We start from the raw sequence: 24,225 nt of genomic DNA on the forward strand, positions 1-24,225 counted from the left end.
ACTTTATTCATAAAATATCTTCAATCACATTCCAAACCATTTCAATAACAACATTACAAGGGTACAATCCAGGTTAAACTTTTACAAAATGTATCACCAGGTGCATCAGTACAAACAATATTACAATCATTTACAGCCTTTCATTTTGAGCTGTACAGCCCGAGGGGATTTAAACAGTTCCCAGTCCCTCGGTGCGCTGTGGTAGAAAGGTCTTAGACAGCGACCCTTCCCCATTGCGCCTTTGCGGCAGCTGCTCCAAGATTTAGTGCATCCCACAACACGTAGTCCTGGACTTTGGATTGTGCCAGTCCGCAACAATCGGTTGGGGACAACTCTTTGTGCTGGAAGACCAACAAGTTTCGGGCAGACCAAAGCGCCTCTTTCACCGAGTTGATGATCCTCCAGCTGCAGTTGATGTTTGTCTCGGTGTGTGTCCCTGGGAACAGCCCGTAGAGCACAGAGTCCCGTGTCACAGAACTGCTCGGGATGAACCTCAACAGCAACCACTGCATCTCTCTCCAGACTTTCTTTGCAAAGGCACAATCCACAAGGAGGTGAACAACGGTCTCTTCCCCACCACAGCCACCTCGAGGGCAACGTGCAGAGGGGGTGAGCTTCCTGACGTGTAGGAAGGATCTGACGGGGAGGGCCTTTCTCACCACCAGCCAAGCTACGTCTTGGTGCTTGTTGGAAAGTTCTGGCGATGAGGCATTCTGCCAAATGACTTTGACAGTCTGCTCGGGGAACCATCCCACAGGGTCCACCCTCTCCTTTTCCCTCAGGGCCTCTAGGACGTTACGTGCTGACCACTGCCTGATGGACTTGTGGTCAAAGGTGTTTTTCTGCATAAATTTTTCCACGAGGGACAGGTGGTAGGGCACGGTCCAACTACTTGGAGCGTTCAGCGGCAGCGTGGCCAGACCCATCCTTCGCAACACCGGGGACAGGTAGAACCTCAGCACGTAGTGACACTTGGTGTTTGCGTACTGAGAGTCTATGCACCGCTTGACGCAGCCACACACAAAGGTGGCCATCAGTATGAGGGCGATGTTGGGCACGTTTATTCCCCCTTTATCTAGAGGCTTGTACATCGCGTCTCTGCGGACACGATCCATTTTTGACCTCCAGATAAAGCGGAAGATGGCTCGTGTGATCACCACCACGCAGGAGTGTGGAATGGGCCAGACCTGCGCCACGTACAGCAACAGCGAGAGTGCCTCACACCTGATGACCAGGTTCTTACCCGCAATGGAGAGGGAGCGTCGCTCCCACATGCCCAGTTTCCTTTTCACCATAGACACTCGCTCCTTCCAGTTTCTAACGCATGCCCCGGTCCCTCCGAACCATATCCCCAGCACCTTCAGGCCGTCAGCCCTGACAGTGAAGGGGACAAATGATCGGTCAGCCCACTTCCCAAAGAACATGGCCTCGCTCTTCCCACGATTTACCTTGGCTCCCGAGGCCAGTTCGAACTGGTCGCGGATGTGGATCAGTCTGCGCACCGACAGCGGATCCGAGCAGAAGACGGCGACATCATCCATGTGCAGGGAGGCTTTGAACTGAGTGCCTCCACTGCCTGGGATCGTCACTCCTCTTATGCCCGGATCCTTCCTGATGGACTCGGCAAAGGGTTCTATGCAACACACGAAAAGAACAGGCGAGAGAAGACAGCCCTGCCTGACTCCAGATTTAATCGGAAAGCTATCTGTTTCCCACCCATTGATCGAGACTGCGCTACTGATGTTAGTGTAGAGCAGTTGGATCCAATTTCGAATTCCCTCCCCAAACCCCAATTTGGAGAGCACATCCACCATGTAGGTGTGCGATATTCTGTCAAAGGCCTTCTCCTGATCCAAGCTGATGAGGCAGGTATCCACACACCTGTCCTGTACATAGGCAATCGTATCCCTGAGCAGCGCGAGGCTGTCCGAGATCTTCCTGCCCGGCACAGTGCAGGTCTGGTCATGGTGGATCACCAATTCCAGAGCGGATTTGACACGGTTGGCGATGACCTTGGACAGAATCTTATAGTCCACATTCAACAGCGAAATGGGTCGCCAATTTCTAATTTCCTCCCTTCCCCCCTTGTGCTTGTAGATGAGGGTGATGATGCCTTTCCTCATGGATTCTGACATGCTGCCGGCCAGGAGCATACTCTCGTACACTTCTAGCAGGTCCGGGCCCATCCAGTCCCACAGAGCCGAATACAACTCCGCTGGCAAGCCGTCGCTTCCGGGAGTTTTACTCTTCTCGAAGGACTCAAGGGCCTTAGTCTGTTCGTCAGGAGTTAGCGGTTTGTCCAGGCTCTCCCATGTACTGTCGTCTAAGACCTCCGTGATGGAGGACAGGAAGGACTGGGAGGCCGTGCTGTCTGTGGGCTTCACGTCATACAATCGGGCATAAAAGGATTTGTCGGATTTGTCAAAATGTCGGACTGCGATGACTTTAGTGAGCCGTCTTCTTCCTTCAGGCTGCTGATCACAGAGCTCTCTCTGTTACTTTTGGAAGAAGAAATGTGAGCACGTCTCATCCTGCTCCACGGAGCGGACTCTGGAATGGAAGATGATCTTGGAGGCCTCCGAGGCAAAGAGCGAGGCTTGCTGGCCCTTCACCTCTTGGAGTTCCTCCTTGACATCGACCCCCATCGACTGCAGCAGGAGCAGATTCTGCAGGTTTTTCTGGAGTCGGGACCTTTCACTCTGTTCCTTTCTAGCTTTCTGGGTGCCTTTGAGGATGAAAAACGTCTTGATGTTTCCCTTGATCGCTTCCCACAACTGTGTCAGGGACTCAAAGAGGGGTTTCACGGTTCTCCAGCCTTTGTAAGACCTCTTGAGCTCCTCGCTGTGCTCTGGGGTCAGCAGTTGCACGTTTAGCTTCCATGCCCCCCTGCCCACCCTCTGGTCTTCCTCCAAGTGACAGTCAACCAGTAGGAGGCAGTGGTCGGAGAACACCGGCTTGACGTCGGTGGATCTGACTGCGAACGCGCGGGACACAAACAGGAAGTCTATCCTGAAACGGATGGACCCGTCTGGCCGCGACCAGGTGTATCTACGCTGCGCTCAAGCGGCCGTACCGGCACAAAATGGGCAGCCGGCCCAGGCGCCAATACACGGACAGAGAGCTATAACGGGGGCTTCCCGGCGCAACTGAGAACCACGTATGTGTCCCTGTCACCTAGCGCAACCATGAAGCTATTGGAAACAAATTACCCCAACTAAAACCTAGACATGGAAATGAGTCGTTTTGGCAAAAATTGAGGGAAATACGGCAATGCCACGATCTCCATAACAGGGACGTTCGCGGGTTAGTCCGGATAAAACTACCTGAGGCGTTTTGGGGATGGCTGCAGCAAGCGTATCAGGACGGAACCTGGTGTAATGATATCGCTGCAGACCAGGGACAGCAGCAAGCTGATTTCCGAGCCTTTAGAGCAGAAATGGCACAAGTCTTAGGGCAAGCCCCAGTTAATTGGAATACAGTGACTGGAGTAAAACAAGAAAAGGGCGAGAGTGCCCATGAATATGGCAATTGGAAGTTTGAGGCATATTGTAACTATGGGGGTGTAGGTGCACTGGAGGTTCACTAGAGCTTTCCCCACCAGGGACTGCAGCGCCACCACGGCCACAAAGATCCTCGCTTTTGAAGTAGTACCAAGATGGGGAATCCCTTTACAGATAGATTCGGATCAAGGAGCGCATTTTACGGACAGTATTATGAAAAGGACGTGTGAGCTGCTCGGAGTAAAACAGAAATTTCACGTACCTGACCGTCCACAAAGCTCAGGAATGGAAGAACGTATGAACCGCACGTTAAAAAATGCTATTGCAATGGCAAACACAACAACTGGTGGGGGATGGGTGGATGTGCTCCCCTGCATATTGATGCGACTGAGGGCTACCCCCAACAGGACAACTGGTTTAACCCCTTATGAGTTGCTGACCGGGAGGGCTATGCGCTTGCCAGAGGGCAGAGCCACCGGAAGTGAGGATATGGGACCCATCAGAGATAAAATTAAAAACGATATTAAGCAATTGGATGGACAGCTAAAGGAATTACAACAGGAAGTGAAGGACCAACAGGCTATCAGGGATTTAGAAGAGAGGACAAAAGGGGGACTCCCGTCACCACCGGCTGAGGTCGGAGACATGGTGTTTGTTCATATCACCCCTAGCCAACCAGTTTTTGCCCCAAAATGGACTGGACCGTACGGAATTATTCACGTGCCTGCGTCGGTATGAAGGGAAAAGCTAGGTGGAAACACTGGTCGCAACTGAAAAGGTATGATGTAAGTAAGAGAGACTAAATTACCAGGCAGCGGGGGGAAAACGGGCAACGAGCAGTCCGTACTGTGTAGGACAAGTGGTTTAGGATTCATTCCCGATCTGGAGGACTGGCCATCTGAAAGACAAAAGGGGGAATCCTCAACTACGGGGAGGGTCACCGTGGGCTGTGCACAAGGAGGGACGTAAAGGAGAAAGCTGCCTCTTATATCCAACCTAAACCCTGGTGATCACCAGCAGTGTGCTTCATTACAGAAATAACAATAACCGGGTAACCTCCACGCCAAGATGGAAAAAAGCTGGGTGTCCATGATCATTACCAGGGCCCTGGCTATCGCAGCCACCGGCATACAGAATGTAAACCGTGAAGCAGTGGCCGGTATGGGCTTATACTACAAGAATGTCAGCGACGGATATTGCGTGAAAGGAGGTGTGAATGTCACAACGGAAAGGTCAATGCTCTTCAAGTGTGGCACCGGGCTTACGCAACTATCCATTGGAACGAGCGATGGTGAGAGCCTAGGGCAGAGCTCGCATTCGGGAACGGAACTCCGATGGAAAAATGAGGGTCCACTATGCTTCCAGATCAGCGATGGTTCGGACGGACCCTGGACATGTGCGAAGGGGGCACAGGTCCAGATACAGTGTGTGAGAGATTTTTCGCAATTTACCTTCACACCCCAGGACAACAACAACTGGGGTCACTGTCCCGGGGAGGAGGACTTGGGAATGACAGATACCTGGCATTGGATCTTGAGGGCCAAACACGGAGAGTTGACTGCAACGGCGGACCCCCGGACCGACACCACCCCGCTATCACAGGACACGACAAGAGACTATCTTGCCCAGACATGACCCCTGGGCCACAGAATGAACTGGTACTGTATACGGACGGTGAACTCTTGTATGATAATGTTAAACATGAAATTGTACAGGTAATTGTGAACCTGGCAGGTATGCAACTGCCTGAGTATTGCAGTAACCAAGCGCCCCTACGAAAACTGTACAAATTACTGAGTAAGGCTGTGATTAATCAGCCGGCCGACGCCACGGGTGCCACTAGATTCAGGGGACATCCTGCTTTCCACCGCCAGGAGAGAGAGTTAGTTAACAATGTACTGACAGGGGTGAACACAGGGACTTCCCTGGTAAACTCTCTCGACATTCAAGGAATCAACTCCGAGGTCACGAATCTTAAAGGGATCATGAGGCAGCTTGCTCATGAGAGTAGCGAGGGGTGGTGAAACGGCAGCGGCCCTAGGGGGCAAGAGTGTGGCATCTGTATTGGAAAGCGTACACGTTATAGAGACCCATGCTAAAGCCACCAGCCAATTAACAGAAAGGGAGGAACGACAAGAGGGCAGCACCCAAAAAAGCCAGCTTACGGCCAGTGGATGATCGGGCAATTAAGACACAATCTGGGCCAGATCCAAAGGGGGGAGGTACCGGGCTGGATCAACAGTGCCCGGTAGTGGGGGATGGCCAAGAACCCAGGCGTCATCGACGCATGTACATTGAAAGGAGTGACCAGGGTGTATGCGGTGATTCAGAAGTGCACCTCAAACCAAATGAACGTGATAGGTATGGGCAATCCCCTCAGTCACAGCAGACACGGGCCCACACCCTCAGTATCAAGTGGAGAACATTGGGTTAATCCGAGACAATGACTCCCTCCGGTACTACCCCATAGATATGCATGCCATACGCAAGAATGAGGGCATACACGGGGTATCACTGAGTGGGTGCAGGAGGAAAGGTAGCCTCACAATTTGCTCCCAACCAGTTGGAACGGGGGTGGTGCTGGACAAATGTGGGTACAACCGAACGGAGGGTTGTATATTAGAAATTACCCACAGAGGAAACCATCACACCCGCTCAGGATACAAGGGAACCCCGGCTCCCAGTTAGTATCGGACACGCGTGAATAATGTACGTCCAACAAAGGGATCAGGTCTCAGTCAACCAGGGGGTCATTGTGCTGTGGCCTTTGTCTAATTAATACCATTAAGTTACTGATAATAAAAGATATATAAACTGTGCTCATTTGAACCTCGGTGGAGAAGTGCCTGGATTGCCCAGTGTTTGCTCCCCGCATGCGTAATAAAGGAACCACTTGAATATTGCATCTGGACTCCGAGTGTTGAACTTTTGTACCAGAGTATTCCTCGGTTCTTTCAACGTGTTGGTGGATTGAGCAGACAAGTGGCAGATGAAGTTCAATGTACAGAAGTGTGAGGTGATCCATTTTGGCAGGAAGAATATGGTGAGACAGCATAAAATAAAGGAAGAGCCTCTAAAAGAGGTGCACAAACAGAGGGAACTCAGACGTACATAGGCCATTGAAGATGGCAGGACGTGTTGAGAGCAGTTAATAAAGCAGATAGTATCTTAGGCTTTATTAATAGGGGCATTGAGTACAAGAGTAAGGAGGTCATGTTGAACTCGTATAAGACACTAATTAGGCCTCATCTGGAATACTGCGTCCAGTTCTGGGCGCCATACTTGAGGAAGGATGTGAAGACATTGGAGAGGGTACAGAGGAGATTCACAAGAATGATTCCCGGGATGAAGAACTGTATGAGGATAGATTGGAGAGGATGGGACTGTTTTCCTTGGAGAAAAGAAGGCTGTGAGGAGAGTTGGTGGAGGTATTCAAGATCCTGAGAGATATGGACAAGGTAAATCGTGAGAAACTGTTTCCACTCAAGTGAACATCAAGGACTAGAGGGCACAGATTCAAAATAATTGGCAAAAGGAGTAAATGTGATGTGAGGAAAGATTAATTCACCCAGAGGGTGGTTGGAGTCTGGAACAAAATTCCTGAGAGGGTGCTGGAGGCAGATTCGATCGAGGTATTCAGAAGGGAATTGGATCGTTACCTGAAAAGACAGAATGTGCAAGGTTACGGGGATGAGGCAGGGGAGTAGGACTAGGTGGAAGGCTCTTTCAGAGACCCAGTGCAGACTTGATAGGCCGAATGGCCTCCTTCCACACTGTAAAAAATTCTGTGACATCACAAAGCAGTATCAAGATTTTGTGATTTAGAGATAGATCATGAAATCGGAAATGATCAAAACAAAGGGCGTACATTTATTGTGAGCTGTACAGCCCGAGGGGCTCTAAACAGTTCCCAGTCCCTCGGTACACTGTGGCAGAAGGGTCTTAGACAGCGACCCTTCCCCATTGCGCCTTTGCGGCAGCTGCCCCAAGCTTTAGTGCGTCCCTCAGCACGTAGTCCTCGGCCTTGGAATGTGCCAGTCCGCAACACTCGGTCGGGGACAACTCTTTGTGCTGGAAGACCAACAAGTTTCGGGCAGACCAAAGAGCGTCTTTCACCGAGTTGATGATCCTCCAGCTGCAGTTGATGTTTGTCTCGGTGTGTGTCCCTGGGAACAGCCCGTAGAGCATAGAGTCCTGTGTCACAGAACTGCTCGGGATGAACCTCGACAGAAACCACTGCATCTCTCTCCAGACTTTCTTTGCAAAGGCACAATCCACAAGGAGGTGGACAACGGTCTCTTCCCCACCACAGCCACCTCGAGGGCAACGTGCAGAGGGGGTGAGCTTCCTGGCGTGTAGGAAGGATCTGACGGGGAGGGCCTTTCTCACCACCAGCCAAGCTACGTCTTGGTGTTTGTTGGAAAGTTCTGGCGATGAGGCATTCTGCCAAATGACTTTGACAGTCTGCTCGGGGAACCATCCCACAGGGTCCACCCTCTCCTTATCCCTCAGGGCCTCTAGGACGTTACGTGCTGACCACTGCCTGATGGACTTGTGGTCAAAGGTGCTTTTCTGCATAAATTTTTCCACCAGGGACAGGTGGTACGGCACGGTCCAACTACTTGGAGCGTTCCGCGGCAGCGTGGCCAGACCCATCCTTCGCAACACCGGGGACAGGTAGAACCTCAGCACGTAGTGACACTTGGTGTTTGCGTACTGAGGGTCTACGCACCGCTTGATGCAGCCGCACACAAAGGTGGCCATCAGTATGAGGGCGATGTTGGGCACGTTTATTCCCCCTTTATCTAGAGGCTTATACAGCGCGTCCCTGCGGACACGATCCATTTTCGACCTCCAGATAAAGGGGAAGATGGCTCGGGTGATCGCCATCGCGCAGCAGTCTGGAATGGGCCAGACCTGCGCCATGTACAGCAACAGCGAGAGTGCCTCACACCTGATGACCAGGTTCTTACCCGCAACGGAGAGGAAGCGTCGCTCCCAGATTCCCAGTTTCCTTTTCACCATAGACACTGGATCCTTCCAGTTTCTAACGCATACCCCGGTCCCTCTGAACCATATCCCCAGCACCTTCAGGCCGTCAGCACTGACGGTGAAGGGGACAAAGGATCGGTCAGCCCAGTTCCCAAAGAACACGGCCTCGCTCTTCCCACGATTTACCTTGGCTCCCGAGTCCAGTTCGAACTGGTCGCAGATGTGGATCAGTCTGCACACCGACAGCGGATCAGAACAGAAGACGGCGACATCGTCCATGTACAGGGAGGCTTTGATCTGAGTGCCTCCACTGCCTGGGATCGTAACTCCTCTAATGCCCGGATCCTTCCTGATGGACTCAGCAAAGAACAGGCGAGAGAGGACAGCCCTGCCTGACTCCAGATTTAATTGGAAAGCTATCTGATTCCCACCCATTGATTGAGACTGCGCTACTGATGTTAGTGTAGAGTAGGATCCAACTGGATCCAATTGCGAATTCCCTCCCCAAACCCCATTTTGAGAGCACATCCACCATGTAGGTGTGCGATATTCTGTCAAAGGCTTTCTCCTAATCCAGGCTGATGAGGCAGGTGTCCACACCCCTGTCCTGCACATAGGCAATCGTATCCCTGAGCAGCGCCAGGCTGTCAGAGATCTTCCTGCCCGGCACAGTGCAGGTCTGGTCAGGGTGTATCACCAATTCCAGAGCGGATTTGACCCGATTGGCGATGACCTTGGACAGAATCTTATAGTCCACATTCAACAGTGAAATGGGTCGCCAATTTCTAATTTCCTCCCTTTCTTCCTTGTGCTTGTACATGAGGGTGATGATGCCTTTCCTCATGGATTCTGACATACTGCCGGCCAGGAGCATACTCTCGTACACCCCTAGCAGGTCTGGGCCCATCCAGTCCCACAGAGCCCAATACAACTCCGCCGGCAAGCCGTCGCTTCTGGGGAGATTTACTCTTCTCGAAGGACTCAAGGGCCTAAGTCAGTTCGTCAGGAGTTCGCGGTTTGTCCAGCCTCTCCCGTGTACTGTCGCCTAAGACCTCCGTGATAGAGGACAAGGAGGACTGGGAGGCCGTGCTGTCCGTCGGCTTCACGTCATAAAATCCGGCATAAAAGGATTTGCTGATCCTCAAAATGTCGGACTGCGCTGACTTTACTGATCTGTCTTCTTCATTCAGGCTGCTGAACACAGAGCTCTCTCTCTGTTCCTTTTGGAAGAAGAAACGTGAGCACGTCTCATCCTGCTCCACGGAGCGGACTCTGGAACGGAAGATGTTCTTGGAGGCAAAGTGCGAGGCTTGCTGGCTCTTCACCTCTTGGAGTTCTTCCTTGACATCGACCCCCACCGACTGCAGCCGGAGCAGATTCTGCATGTTTTTCTGGAGTCGGGACATTTCCCTCTCTTCCTTTCTAGCTTTCTGGATGCTTTTGAGGATGAAAAACCTCTTGGTGTTTCCCTTGATCGCTTCCCACCAGTGTGTCAGGGACTCAAAGAGGGGTTTCATGGTTCTCCAACCTTCATAAGCCCTCTTGAGCTCCTCAATGTTCTCTGGGGTCAGCAGTTGCACGAATAGCTTCCATGCCCCCCTGCCCACCCTCAGGTCCTTCTCCAAGTGGCAGTCCGCCAGTAGGATGCAGTGGTCAGAGAAGAACACCGGCTTGACCTCGGTGGATCTGACTGTGAATGCACGGGACACAAAGAGGAAGTCTATCCTGGAACGAATGGACCCGTCTGGCCGCGACCAGGTGTATCTACGCTGCGCTCCGTCTGCAGGGTTGCTGAAGACGTCGTGCAGCTTGGCATCCTTAACTGTTTCCATCAGGGATCTGGACGTAGCGTCCAATCTGCTTCCGGCCCTGCCGGATCGTCCAGCCGCATCGATGATGCAGTTGAAGTCACCGCCCAGAATGACCGGCCTGGAGGTCGCCAGCAGCAGTGGGAGCTGCTGAAAAACCTCCAGCCGCTCAGCTCCTTGTGACGGGCCATACACGTTAATTAACCGGAGTGGAGCGTTCTTGTACATTACGTCTGCTACGAGGAGTCGCCCGCCCACCACCTCCTTGACCTCGGAGACGGTGAAGTTGCCTCCCCGCAGCAGAATACCCAGGCCGGAGGAACGAGAGTCGTTTCCGCCCGACCAGATCGATGGCCCGTGGGACCACCACCGTGACCATTGCCTGTAGGAGCTGAACTGGATAACCTCACTTATCCACGTTAAACTCCATCTGCCAAATTTTGGCCCATTCACCTAACCTGTCCATATCCATTTGTAAATTTCTCATTTCTTCACTGCAACTTACTTTCCCACCTATTTTGGTGTCATCTGCAAAGTTAGCTATGGTACCTTCTACTCCTGAATCCAAGTAAATAGTTGGGGCCCAAGGACCGAACCCTGTGGCACCCCACTAGTTACAGCTTGCCATCCACAAAAGACCCATTTATCCTGACTCTCTGCTTTCTGTTGGTTAGCCAAAGCTCTATCCAAGCAAATATATTACCCTTAGCTGCGTGTGATCTTATCTTGTGTATTAATCTTTTGTGCGGCACCTTATCAAATGCCTTCTGGAAGTCCAGACATACTACATCTACAGGATCGCCATTATCCACTTTGCTTGTCACATCTTTAAAGAACTCTAGCGATTTAGTCAAACACGATTTAGTCTTCATAAAGCCATGCTGACTCTGATGGATTGCATTTTGACTTGCATTTTAGGAGGGTAGTGAAGGCATTGGAGAGAGTGCAGAAGAGGTTTACGAGTTTGGTTCCAGGGGCGAGGAAGTTGAGTTATGAAGTAAGATTGGAGAAGTTGGGACTGTATTCCTTGGGGAAAAGAAGTCTGAGAGGAGACTTGATAGAGGTATTGAAAATCATGAGGTATCTGGAGAGAGTAGATAGGGAGAAACTGCTTGCACCGATGAAAGGATCGAGAAGGAGCGGGCACAGGTTTAAAGTAACTAGCAGAAGAAGCAAAAGTGATAGGAGCAGCGAGTGGTCAGGGTCTGGAATGCACCGCCTGATAGCGTGGCGGAGGCAGGTTCAATTGAAGAGGGAATGAGATGATTATTTGAAAAGAAAGCATGTGCTGGGTTACGTGGAGAAGGCAGGAGAATGGCACGAAGTGAAATGTTCATTGGGAGAGCTGGTGCAGTCACGACGGGCGGAATGGGCTCCTTGTGCAGTGTAAGGATTGTGTGAACGTGGATGTAGACGTTTCCGAGTAGCTGTGTAAAGTGTGTGAGCTTTGAGGTGTGAGTTTTGACTGTTGCTGTATCAGCAGCAGCAGCAGCAGCGGGCGGGAGCGGCAGCAGAGAGCTGGTTGAAAGTGTTGTGAGGCGAAAGGTGCAGCTGAGAGAGTGTTTGAGAGGTGTATTTGCAAGTGAAAGATGTTTTTGTATGAGTGAGGTAGAGTGTTTGTGAGATGAGAGTGGTGTCTGTGAGCGTTGGGTGAGCGTGCGTGTTTTTTGTGTGTAGATGGTGCGGGTGAGTGAGAAAGAAAGAAAGTTGTGTTTTGAAAGATGTGCATGTTGAAAAGTAAAGAAAGCAGATGTTTGTAAGAAAACTATTTTTAGCATTGAAAATCCCCTGGAAAGGGGTGGTGCACCATTCCCAGAGATACTGCAATACCGGGTCGATGCGTGGAGTGGACGGAGCAAGCCCCTATTCCATCTCCCTGCTCCAAAAATCAATTTAATATATGGTCCCCAGATAAGGGACGTATCAGATATTAAACTGATAAGAACAGATTTTTTTTTTTTTGTAAAAATATACTTTATTCATAAAATATCTTCAATCACATTCCAAACCATTTCAAAAACAACATTACAAGGGTACAATCCAGGTTAAACTTTTACAAAATGTATCACCGGGTGCATCAGTACAAACAATATTACAATCATTTACAGCCTTTCATTTTGATCTGTACAGCCCGAGGGGCTCTAAACAGTTCCCAGTCTCTCGGTGCGCTGCGGTAGAAAGGTCTTAGACAGCGACCCTTCCCCATTGCGCCTTTGCGGCAGCTGCCCCAAGCTTTAGTGCGTCCCTCAGCACGTAGTCCTGGACTTTGGATTGTGCCAGTCCGCAACAATCGGTCGGGGACAACTCTTTGTGCTGGAAGACCAACAAGTTTCGGGCAGACCAAAGCGCCTCTTTCACCGAGTTGATGATCCTCCAGCTGCAGTCGATGTTTGTCTCGGTGTGTGTCCCTGGGAACAGCCCGTAGAGCACAGAGTCCTGTGTCACAGAACTGCTCGGGATGAACCTCGACAGCAACCACTGCGTCTCTCTCCAGACTTTCTTTGCAAAGGCACAATCCACAAGGAGGTGAACAACGGTCTCTTCCCCACCACAGCCACCTCGAGGGCAACGTGCAGAGGGGGTGAGACTCCTGGCGTGTAGGAAGGATCTGACGGGGAGGGCCTTTCTCACCACCAGCCAAGCCACGTCTTGGTGTTTGTTGGAAAGTTCTGGCGATGTGGCATTCTGCCAAATGACTTTGACAGTCTGCTCGGGGAACCATCCCACAGGGTCCACCCTCTCCTTTTCCCTCAGGGCCTCTAGGACGTTACGTGCTGACCACTGCCTGATGGACTTGTGGTCAAAGGTGTTTTTCTGCATAAATTTTTCCACCAGGGACAGGTGGTACGGCACGGTCCAACTACTTGGAGCGTTCCGCGGCAGCGTGGCCAGACCCATCCTTCGCAACACCGGGGACAGGTAGAACCTCAGCACGTAGTGACACTTGGTGTTTGCGTACTGAGGGTCTACGCACCGCTTGATGCAGCCGCACACAAAGGTGGCCATCAGTATGAGGGCGATGTTGGGCACGTTTATTCCCCCTTTATCTAGAGGCTTATACAGCGCGTCCCTGCGGACACGATCCATTTTCGACCTCCAGATAAAGGGGAAGATGGCTCGGGTGATCGCCATCGCGCAGCAGTCTGGAATGGGCCAGACCTGCGCCATGTACAGCAACAGCGAGAGTGCCTCACACCTGATGACCAGGTTCTTACCCGCAACGGAGAGGAAGCGTCGCTCCCAGATTCCCAGTTTCCTTTTCACCATAGACACTGGATCCTTCCAGTTTCTAACGCATACCCCGGTCCCTCTGAACCATATCCCCAGCACCTTCAGGCCGTCAGCACTGACGGTGAAGGGGACAAAGGATCGGTCAGCCCAGTTCCCAAAGAACACGGCCTCGCTCTTCCCACGATTTACCTTGGCTCCCGAGTCCAGTTCGAACTGGTCGCAGATGTGGATCAGTCTGCACACCGACAGCGGATCAGAACAGAAGACGGCGACATCGTCCATGTACAGGGAGGCTTTGATCTGAGTGCCTCCACTGCCTGGGATCGTAACTCCTCTAATGCCCGGATCCTTCCTGATGGACTCAGCAAAGAACAGGCGAGAGAGGACAGCCCTGCCTGACTCCAGATTTAATTGGAAAGCTATCTGATTCCCACCCATTGATTGAGACTGCGCTACTGATGTTAGTGTAGAGTAGGATCCAACTGGATCCAATTGCGAATTCCCTCCCCAAACCCCATTTTGAGAGCACATCCACCATGTAGGTGTGCGATATTCTGTCAAAGGCTTTCTCCTAATCCAGGCTGATGAGGCAGGTGTCCACACCCCTGTCCTGCACATAGGCAATCGTATCCCTGAGCAGCGCCAGGCTGTCAGAGATCTTCCTGCCCGGCACAGTGCAGGTCTGGTCAGGGTGTATCACCAATTCCAGAGCGGATTTGACCCGATTGGCGATGACCTTGGACAGAATCTTATAGTCCACATTCAACAGTGAAATGGGTCGCCAATTTCTAATTTCCTCCCTTTCTTCCTTGTGCTTGTACATGAGGGTGATGATGCCTTTCCTCATGGATTCTGACATACTGCCGGCCAGGAGCATACTCTCGTACACCCCTAGCAGGTCTGGGCCCATCCAGTCCCACAGAGCCCAATACAACTCCGCCGGCAAGCCGTCGCTTCTGGGGAGATTTACTCTTCTCGAAGGACTCAAGGGCCTAAGTCAGTTCGTCAGGAGTTCGCGGTTTGTCCAGCCTCTCCCGTGTACTGTCGCCTAAGACCTCCGTGATAGAGGACAAGGAGGACTGGGAGGCCGTGCTGTCCGTCGGCTTCACGTCATAAAATCCGGCATAAAAGGATTTGCTGATCCTCAAAATGTCGGACTGCGCTGACTTTACTGATCTGTCTTCTTCATTCAGGCTGCTGAACACAGAGCTCTCTCTCTGTTCCTTTTGGAAGAAGAAACGTGAGCACGTCTCATCCTGCTCCACGGAGCGGACTCTGGAACGGAAGATGTTCTTGGAGGCAAAGTGCGAGGCTTGCTGGCTCTTCACCTCTTGGAGTTCTTCCTTGACATCGACCCCCACCGACTGCAGCCGGAGCAGATTCTGCATGTTTTTCTGGAGTCGGGACATTTCCCTCTCTTCCTTTCTAGCTTTCTGGATGCTTTTGAGGATGAAAAACCTCTTGGTGTTTCCCTTGATCGCTTCCCACCAGTGTGTCAGGGACTCAAAGAGGGGTTTCATGGTTCTCCAACCTTCATAAGCCCTCTTGAGCTCCTCAATGTTCTCTGGGGTCAGCAGTTGCACGAATAGCTTCCATGCCCCCCTGCCCACCCTCAGGTCCTTCTCCAAGTGGCAGTCCGCCAGTAGGATGCAGTGGTCAGAGAAGAACACCGGCTTGACCTCGGTGGATCTGACTGTGAATGCACGGGACACAAAGAGGAAGTCTATCCTGGAACGAATGGACCCGTCTGGCCGCGACCAGGTGTATCTACGCTGCGCTCCGTCTGCAGGGTTGCTGAAGACGTCGTGCAGCTTGGCATCCTTAACTGTTTCCATCAGGGATCTGGACGTAGCGTCCAATCTGCTTCCGGCCCTGCCGGATCGTCCAGCCGCATCGATGATGCAGTTGAAGTCACCGCCCAGAATGACCGGCCTGGAGGTCGCCAGCAGCAGTGGGAGCTGCTGAAAAACCTCCAGCCGCTCAGCTCCTTGTGACGGGCCATACACGTTAATTAACCGGAGTGGAGCGTTCTTGTACATTACGTCTGCTACGAGGAGTCGCCCGCCCACCACCTCCTTGACCTCGGAGACGGTGAAGTTGCCTCCCCGCAGCAGAATACCCAGGCCGGAGGAACGAGAGTCGTTTCCGCCCGACCAGATCGATGGCCCGTGGGACCACCACCGTGACCATTGCCTGTAGGAGCTGAACTGGATAACCTCACTTATCCACGTTAAACTCCATCTGCCAAATTTTGGCCCATTCACCTAACCTGTCCATATCCATTTGTAAATTTCTCATTTCTTCACTGCAACTTACTTTCCCACCTATTTTGGTGTCATCTGCAAAGTTAGCTATGGTACCTTCTACTCCTGAATCCAAGTAAATAGTTGGGGCCCAAGGACCGAACCCTGTGGCACCCCACTAGTTACAGCTTGCCATCCACAAAAGACCCATTTATCCTGACTCTCTGCTTTCTGTTGGTTAGCCAAAGCTCTATCCAAGCAAATATATTACCCTTAGCTGCGTGTGATCTTATCTTGTGTATTAATCTTTTGTGCGGCACCTTATCAAATGCCTTCTGGAAGTCCAGACATACTACATCTACAGGATCGCCATTATCCACTTTGCTTGTCACATCTTTAAAGAACTCTAGCGATTTAGTCAAACACGATTTAGTCTTCATAAAGCCATGCTGACTCTGATGGATTGCATTTTGACTTGCATTTTAGGAGGGTAGTGAAGGCATTGGAGAGAGTGCAGAAGAGGTTTACGAGTTTGGTTCCAGGGGCGAGGAAGTTGAGTTATGAAGTAAGATTGGAGAAGTTGGGACTGTATTCCTTGGGGAAAAGAAGTCTGAGAGGAGACTTGATAGAGGTATTGAAAATCATGAGGTATCTGGAGAGAGTAGATAGGGAGAAACTGCTTGCACCGATGAAAGGATCGAGAAGGAGCGGGCACAGGTTTAAAGTAACTAGCAGAAGAAGCAAAAGTGATAGGAGCAGCGAGTGGTCAGGGTCTGGAATGCACCGCCTGATAGCGTGGCGGAGGCAGGTTCAATTGAAGAGGGAATGAGATGATTATTTGAAAAGAAAGCATGTGCTGGGTTACGTGGAGAAGGCAGGAGAATGGCACGAAGTGAAATGTTCATTGGGAGAGCTGGTGCAGTCACGACGGGCGGAATGGGCTCCTTGTGCAGTGTAAGGATTGTGTGAACGTGGATGTAGACGTTTCCGAGTAGCTGTGTAAAGTGTGTGAGCTTTGAGGTGTGAGTTTTGACTGTTGCTGTATCAGCAGCAGCAGCAGCAGCGGGCGGGAGCGGCAGCAGAGAGCTGGTTGAAAGTGTTGTGAGGCGAAAGGTGCAGCTGAGAGAGTGTTTGAGAGGTGTATTTGCAAGTGAAAGATGTTTTTGTATGAGTGAGGTAGAGTGTTTGTGAGATGAGAGTGGTGTCTGTGAGCGTTGGGTGAGCGTGCGTGTTTTTTGTGTGTAGATGGTGCGGGTGAGTGAGAAAGAAAGAAAGTTGTGTTTTGAAAGATGTGCATGTTGAAAAGTAAAGAAAGCAGATGTTTGTAAGAAAACTATTTTTAGCATTGAAAATCCCCTGGAAAGGGGTGGTGCACCATTCCCAGAGATACTGCAATACCGGGTCGATGCGTGGAGTGGACGGAGCAAGCCCCTATTCCATCTCCCTGCTCCAAAAATCAATTTAATATATGGTCCCCAGATAAGGGACGTATCAGATATTAAACTGATAAGAACAGATTTTTTTTTTTTTGTAAAAATATACTTTATTCATAAAATATCTTCAATCACATTCCAAACCATTTCAAAAACAACATTACAAGGGTACAATCCAGGTTAAACTTTTACAAAATGTATCACCGGGTGCATCAGTACAAACAATATTACAATCATTTACAGCCTTTCATTTTGATCTGTACAGCCCGAGGGGCTCTAAACAGTTCCCAGTCTCTCGGTGCGCTGCGGTAGAAAGGTCTTAGACAGCGACCCTTCCCCATTGCGCCTTTGCGGCAGCTGCCCCAAGCTTTAGTGCGTCCCTCAGCACGTAGTCCTGGACTTTGGATTGTGCCAGTCCGCAACAATCGGTCGGGGACAACTCTTTGTGCTGGAAGACCAACAAGTTTCGGGCAGACCAAAGCGCCTCTTTCACCGAGTTGATGATCCTCCAGCTGCAGTCGATGTTTGTCTCGGTGTGTGTCCCTGGGAACAGCCCGTAGAGCACAGAGTCCTGTGTCACAGAACTGCTCGGGATGAACCTCGACAGCAACCACTGCGTCTCTCTCCAGACTTTCTTTGCAAAGGCACAATCCACAAGGAGGTGAACAACGGTCTCTTCCCCACCACAGCCACCTCGAGGGCAACGTGCAGAGGGGGTGAGACTCCTGGCGTGTAGGAAGGATCTGACGGGGAGGGCCTTTCTCACCACCAGCCAAGCCACGTCTTGGTGTTTGTTGGAAAGTTCTGGCGATGTGGCATTCTGCCAAATGACTTTGACAGTCTGCTCGGGGAACCATCCCACAGGGTCCACCCTCTCCTTTTCCCTCAGGGCCTCTAGGACGTTACGTGCTGACCACTGCCTGATGGACTTGTGGTCAAAGGTGTTTTTCTGCATAAATTTTTCCACCAGGGACAGGTGTTGCTGTACGTGGCGCAGGTCTGGCCCATTCCTCACTCCTGCGCTGTGGCGATCACGCCAGCCATCTTCCGCTTTATCTGGAGGTCAAAAGTGGATCCTGTTTGCAGGGACATGATGTAAAAAAACTCTGGATGAAGGGGGAAAAAACATGCCCAACATCACCCTCATCCTGATGGCCACCTTTGTGTATGGCAGTATCAAGCTGTGTGTAGACCCAAACACCAAGCGTCACTACGTGCTGAGGTTCTACCTGTCCCTGGTGTTGCGAAGGATGGGTCTGGCCACCCTGCCGCGGAACGCTCCAAGTGCCGTATCACCTGCCCCGTGTGGAAAAACTTATGCAGAGAAACACCTTTGTCCGCAAGTCCATCAGGCAGTGGTTAGCACGTATCACCCTAGAGGCCCTGCGGGAAAAGGAGATGGTGGATTCCGGCGGACGGTTCGCCGAACAGACCGTCAGGGTCATTTGGCAGAATGCCTCATCACCAGAACTCTGAAGAGAGTGGCCGTGGTTCTTGTCGAGGTGCATCCCGAGCAGTTCCGTGACACAGGTATGGACTCTGTGCTCCAGGGGCTGTTCCCAGGGACACACGCCGAGACAAACATCAACTACCGCCGGAGGATCCACTCGGTGAAAGACACTCTTTGGCTGTCCGAAACTTGTTGGTCTTCCATTGCAAAGAGTTGGCACATTCCAAGGTCCAGGACTACGTGCTGAGGGACGCACTAAAGTTTGGGGCAAAGGCGTAATGGAGAAAGGTCGCTGTCTACGGTTGCGCTAGATGTGTCGTGTAACTGGCAGGTAATGGAAAATTTCGAGAAACACTCAGTCACAAGGGAGAACACGTGACAGGCATGAGAGACAATCCATGAGTCTTTGTAGCTGAGTTTCCGTGTGAGCAACTAGCTCACAGCGCAGAGGAGTTCTTCGATCGAGGCCTGCTGTATTTTTGTCTTTGCTTTCAGCTTGAGCAGTCAAAGAACAAAGAAGAAAAAAAAGTACAGCACAGGAACAGGCCCTTCGGCCCTCCAAGCCTGCGCCGATCGGTCTGTGGAGCTTGCCAGCTGACCAGGTATGCAGCTAAAGTCCTTCCACATCTACAGGGAAGGCAAAGTCAGCAGCGTTTCTCCCAGAGTGTAGAGAGTCCTTGGAACTCTCTTCCTCGAAAGGTGGTGGAAACAGAGTCTTTGAATATTTTCAAGACAGAGCTGGATAGATTAACAAGGCGGGGTTGGAAGGTTATCGCTGGTAGGCAGGAATGTGGGGTTGAGGTTACAATCGGATCAGCCATGATCTTCTGAGTAGTGGAGCAGGCTCTTGGGGCCCAGTGGCCTACTCCTGCTCCTAAGTTGTATGTTCAGACATGTAGGGGCATTACTTTTTACTGATTCCAGTGCTTCTCCTGCACTGAACCTGGAGAGTACTACGTCAGCTGCTGTTGAGTTGTTTCCTGATGCCCTGCTTTCTTTTGTACGAGCTGTCTAGCATCCTCGTTTATGGGCTTCCTTTGCTTGGCATTGGGCCTTCTTTTGGGCTGACTGTTGGTCTATTTCCTTTACGGGATGTCAGCATGACATCACCAGAAGGGAAATGTGTCATGTTATGAAGTCACAGTAAATAAGTCCAATGCATTATATCATTATAATAACACAAGATGATGATCAGCAGTGAGAAGGCAGGTGGCAGCAAGGATAAGTACAGGTACGACACAGCGAACAGCCTTAGATCCTGTTAAAATGTTGAAAATGTTTCTCCCCTTCTCGAAGATTATTTCCTTCAAAATTTTAGAAATCTTTCAGCTTCAACCAGAAGTCACACACAAGCCAAACAACAAAACCACCTGCGTGCACAGCACAGCACACCATCTGCCAGCCTGCAATGATGTCGGCTCTCTTTTAATCACCTTTTCCCCTCCCATCAGTCCTATTCAGCAGGCAAGCAAAGGAGCGCAGAAAATACATCTGCACGGCTGTTTCTAACTTCTAGAAAGGGAACAGCCTTATCCTAGGAAAGTGAAAAATACCTATACTGTCACAAAGTGATGAACTTGAACTGCAAAACACCACGCTTACCTGAGCTTGTGTCACAGTTTTTGCTGTCTATCTCAGCCAGTATTCTCAGTCGTCCATCCTGGCTTCTTGCTCTCTCTGCAGCTTTCAGATGCCTCCCCTTGGCCGGCCTCAGTGCTCGGTGATAGATCAGCGCTCGGTATTATTTCTGTCCTCAGTGGTAACTGCTAGGGGAGAAAGGCTTGACTTTTTCAATCACCTTTTACCTCAGTAAAATCCAAGTAGAACCTAAAGTGGCAATGCTTCTCCCTCTCAGCACCCAACATGTCTTGCCTTTTCTTCAGGTTGGATTTGAGGAAGCACTACAGTTGCTGCCTGGCTGCCATTTCAAGTACAGAGACAAGGGGCAGCCCCATGACCCCTCCCCCGACTCCTGCACAATATGCAAATATAGCACATTGTCTGAGTGCAATTTGGGAGCTGAAGATGGTTTCACAGTGGGATACAAGATATGAGGAGAGGTTTCCTCACAGACACACCGCCACATAAGCCCCTTTAAATTTGCGCGGCTGTGCAAAAAGTTTAATGGGCCCGCACACTTAAACAAATCGGTCACGCACTGTAATGACTCGCCTCATTCAGTTCAACAGAAATTAGGATCATGTTTTTAACCTGTGCCCTAGTTTTAAAATATTTTGTGTTCCATATTTACTTTCTCAATTTGTTATTAATTTACTTTACATTGCTTTATATTCTATTTTGTCTTGGACATGCATCACGGTTCGTTCAATCTCACTGGTTAAGAAAATTAAAATATTTAGTTTGATCAGGGTCTTACACTTGTCAAGAGGAGCCCTTTCAAATACTGGCCTGCTTTTGGAGGCCTGAAGTCACTGGAGCTGCACAAGTCAAGACGACTGAAGGCCTGATTCGCTGTGTAATATACTTTGCAGCATCTTGTTGCACTAGCAGGCAGGAAGGAGTTTTCAGCAATGCAGTTTAAAGGCTTGATACACTAAGTACACTTTCATTTCAGGTTTGTCATTTCAGGACGCTGCGTGTTTTTTTGCTCTGTTTTCTGACTCTGAAATTCTAATTCAGACTGTGGAGAAGAGCTGTTGTTGCTGCTGTTGGTTTTCTTTGTAACTGTTGTCGTTTTTTTGTGGAAAAATATACCTTATCCATAAAATATCTGAAAGAACATTACAAAACATTTCAAAATGGCCATCGCAAAAAGTGCAATCATATTCCAGTTTTTCAAATAGATCATGTCGCACCCTGCGACGCTTCAATACGATCAATGAACATTACAGACATTTCAACATGCTCATTACAGGCAGTCAGACAGTGCAATAGTATTCAAGTTATCTACATAGATCATGTTGCACTCTGAGGTGCTTCAATACAATTGTGATAAATGTAATATTCACTGCATACATTCAATGTGAGTCTTTCAGGCCGAGGGGTCTATACCTTTCCCAGTCCCTCGGTGCACTATGGCTGAAAGGTCTTAGACAGCGACCGTTCCCCACTGCGCATTTGTGGCGGCTGCCCCAAGCTTTAGCGCGTCCCTCAGCACGTAGTCCTCGGCCTTGGAATGTGCCAGCCAGTCTGCAACACTCTGCTGGGGACAACTCATTGCACTGGAAGACCAACAAGTTTCGGGCAGACCAAAGAGCGTCTTTCACCGAGTAGATGATCCTCCACCTGCTTGTCTCGATGTGCGTCCCTGTCCCTGGGATCAACACGTAGAGCACAGAGACCTGTGTCACAGAACTGCTTGGGATGAACCGCGACAAAAACCACGGCAACTCTCTGCAGACCTTCTTTGCAAACGCACATTCCACAAAGAGGTGAACAACGGTCTCGTCCCCACGACAGCCACCTCGAGGTCAACATGCAGAGAGGGTGAGACTTCAGGAAGGATCTGACGGGGAGGGCATTTCTCACCACCAGCCAAGCTACGTCTTGGTGCTTGTTGGAAAGTTCTGGAGACGAGGCATTCTGCCAAACGACTTTGACAGTCTGCTCGGGGAAACATCGCACAGGATCCACCATCTCCTTTCCCCGCAGGGCCTATAGGACGTTACGTGCCGACCACTGCCTGATGGACTTGGGGTCAAAGGTGTTTTTCTGCATAAAGTTTTCCACCAGGGACAGGTGGTACGGCAAGGTCCAACTACTTGGAGCGTTCCGCGGCAGCGTGGCCAGACCCATCCTTCGCAACACCGGGGACAGGTAGAACCTCAGCACGTAGTGACACTTGGTGTTTGCGTACTGAGGGTCTACGCACCGCTTGATGCAGCCACACACAAAGGTGGCCATCAGTATGAGGGCGATGTTGGGCACGTTTTTTCCCCCTTTATCTAGAGGCTTGTGCATCGCGTCCCTGCAGACACGATCCATTTTCGACCTCCAGATAAAGCGGAAGATGGCTCGAGTGATCGCCATCGCGCAGGAGTGTGGAATGGGCCAGACCTGCGCCACGTACAGCAACAGCGAGAGTACCTCACACCTGATGACCAGGTTCTTACCCGCAATGGAGAGGGAGCGTCGCTCCCACATGCCCAGTTTCCTTTTCACCATAGCCACTCGCTCCTTCCAGTTTCTAACGCATGCCCCGGTCCCTCCGAACCATATCCCCAGCACCTTCAGGCCGTCAGCCCTGACAGTGAAGGGGACAAAGGATCGGTCAGCCCAGTTCCCAAAGAACATGGCCTCGCTCTTCCCACGATTTACCTTGGCTCCCGAGGCCAGTTCGAACTGGTCGCAGACGTGCATCAGTCTGCGCACCGACAGCGGATCCGAGCAGAAGACGGCGACGTCGTCCATGTACAGGGAGGCTTTTACCTGAGTGCCTCCACTGCCTGGGATCGTCACTCCTCTTATGCCCGGATCCATCCTGATGGACTCGGCAAAGGGTTCTATGCAGCGCACGAAAAGGACAGGCGAGAGAGGACAGCCCTGCCTGACTCCAGATTTAATCGGAAAGCTATCTGTTTCCCACCCATTGATTGAGACTGCGCTACTGATGTTAGTGTAGAGCAGTTGGATCCAATTTCGAATTCCCTCCCCAAAGCCCATTTTGGAGAGCACATCCCCCATGTAGGTGTGCGATATTCTGTCAAAGGCCTTCTCCTGATCCAGGCTGATGAGGCAGGTATCCACACCCCTGTCCTGTACATAGGCAATCGTATCCCTGAGCAGCGCCAGGCTGTCAGAGATCTTCCTGCCTGGCACAGAGCAGGTCTGGTCAGGGTGAATCACCAATTCCAGAGCGGATTTGACCCGGTTGGCGATGACCTTGGACAGAATCTTATAGTCCACATTCAACAGTGAAATGGGTCGCCAATTTCTAATTTCCTCCCTTTCCCCCTTGTGCTTGTAGATGAGGGTGATGATGCCTTTCCTCATGGATTCTGACATGCTGCCGGCCAGGAGCATACTCTCGTACACTTCTAGCAGGTCTGGGCCGATCAAGTCCCACAGAGCCGAATACAACTCCGCCGGCAGGCCGTCGCTTCCGGGGGTTTTACTCTTCTCGAAGGACTCGAGGGCCTTAGTCAGTTCGTCAGGAGTTAGCGGTTTGTCTAGGCTCTCCCGCGTACTGTGGTCTAAGACCTCGGTGATAGAGGACAGGAAGGACTGGGAGGCCGTGCTGTCCGTGGGCTTCACGTCATACAGACCGGCATAAAAGGATTTGCTGATCCTCAGAATGTCGGACCGTGATGACTTTACTGAGCCGTCTTCTTCCTTCAGGCTGCTGATCACAGAGCGCTCTCTGTGTACCTTTTGGAAGAAGAAACGTGAGCACGTCTCATCCTGCTCCACGGAGCGGACTCTGGAACGGAAGATGATCTTGGAGGCCTCCGAGGCAAAGTGCGAGGCTTGCTGGCCCTTCACCTCTTGGAGCTCCTCCTTGACATCCACCCCCATCGACTGCAGCCGGAGCAGATTCTGCATCTTTTCCTGGAGTCGGGACATTTCCCTCTGTTCCTTTCTAGCTTTCTGGGTGCCTTTGCGGATGAA

General features: G+C 51.0%; 2 pseudogenes; both read right to left on the minus strand.

Annotated features, from left to right (window-relative positions):
* Positions 1-12,096: 12,096 nt before the first annotated feature.
* On the minus strand, positions 12,097-12,272 carry LOC144674086 (U2 spliceosomal RNA; annotated as a pseudogene).
* Positions 12,273-17,138: 4,866 nt separating this feature from the next.
* On the minus strand, positions 17,139-17,314 carry LOC144674087 (U2 spliceosomal RNA; annotated as a pseudogene).
* Between the last annotated feature and the right edge of the window lie 6,911 nt (positions 17,315-24,225).

Source organism: Cetorhinus maximus, unplaced genomic scaffold, assembly GCF_964194155.1.
Source record: "Cetorhinus maximus unplaced genomic scaffold, sCetMax3.hap1.1 HAP1_SCAFFOLD_551, whole genome shotgun sequence".
Classification (NCBI taxonomy): domain Eukaryota; kingdom Metazoa; phylum Chordata; class Chondrichthyes; order Lamniformes; family Cetorhinidae; genus Cetorhinus; species Cetorhinus maximus.